The sequence below is a fragment of the Echinops telfairi genome, unplaced genomic scaffold (genome assembly GCF_000313985.2).
Source record: "Echinops telfairi isolate 266 unplaced genomic scaffold, ASM31398v2 ScPeMD7_140;HRSCAF=443, whole genome shotgun sequence".
Classification (NCBI taxonomy): domain Eukaryota; kingdom Metazoa; phylum Chordata; class Mammalia; order Afrosoricida; family Tenrecidae; genus Echinops; species Echinops telfairi.
This window is the reverse complement of record NW_022104038.1, coordinates 285,528-286,027: the sequence shown is the minus strand read 5'-3', so window position 1 is coordinate 286,027 and position 500 is coordinate 285,528.

The following is a 500-nucleotide window of genomic DNA, read 5'->3' as shown; positions in this document are numbered from 1 at the left end:
GTGAGGGTCATGAAAAAATTCACCACAGTAAAATGTTTCTGAATGCTCAAGGAACAAAAATTAATTCAAAACCAAACATACAGTGAATCCCAGGCATCACTGGCAGCGCGTGTTCTTTTTACTAAGGCTCCGTTGAAAAGGGGTCAAGTGGAAAAAGTTAAAGAAGTTCCATAGACCACTTCTTCCTGAATTTTCTGAATTGGCGCCTAATGTTGAGTATCTTGTGAAGCTTCCTGAATATTTATTTTACAAAATATAGCTACAGCCAACCAGTCCTTTCTCATTTCATCTGATCACTTCTGTTATATAATTGTCACTTTAGTTTTCCCCAATAATGCAGTTGTTAATGACTGCACTGGAGTGTATCAATTTGCTATTTGTTTTCTATTTATCATCTTTCCTCTTTGTCCTTTTGTTTCTCTTTTCTGTCCTTTTTTGGAGTTGAGGGGCTTAAATGTTTTTAAAACAATGTTAACTCTGTCACTAAATTTTTTAACCTA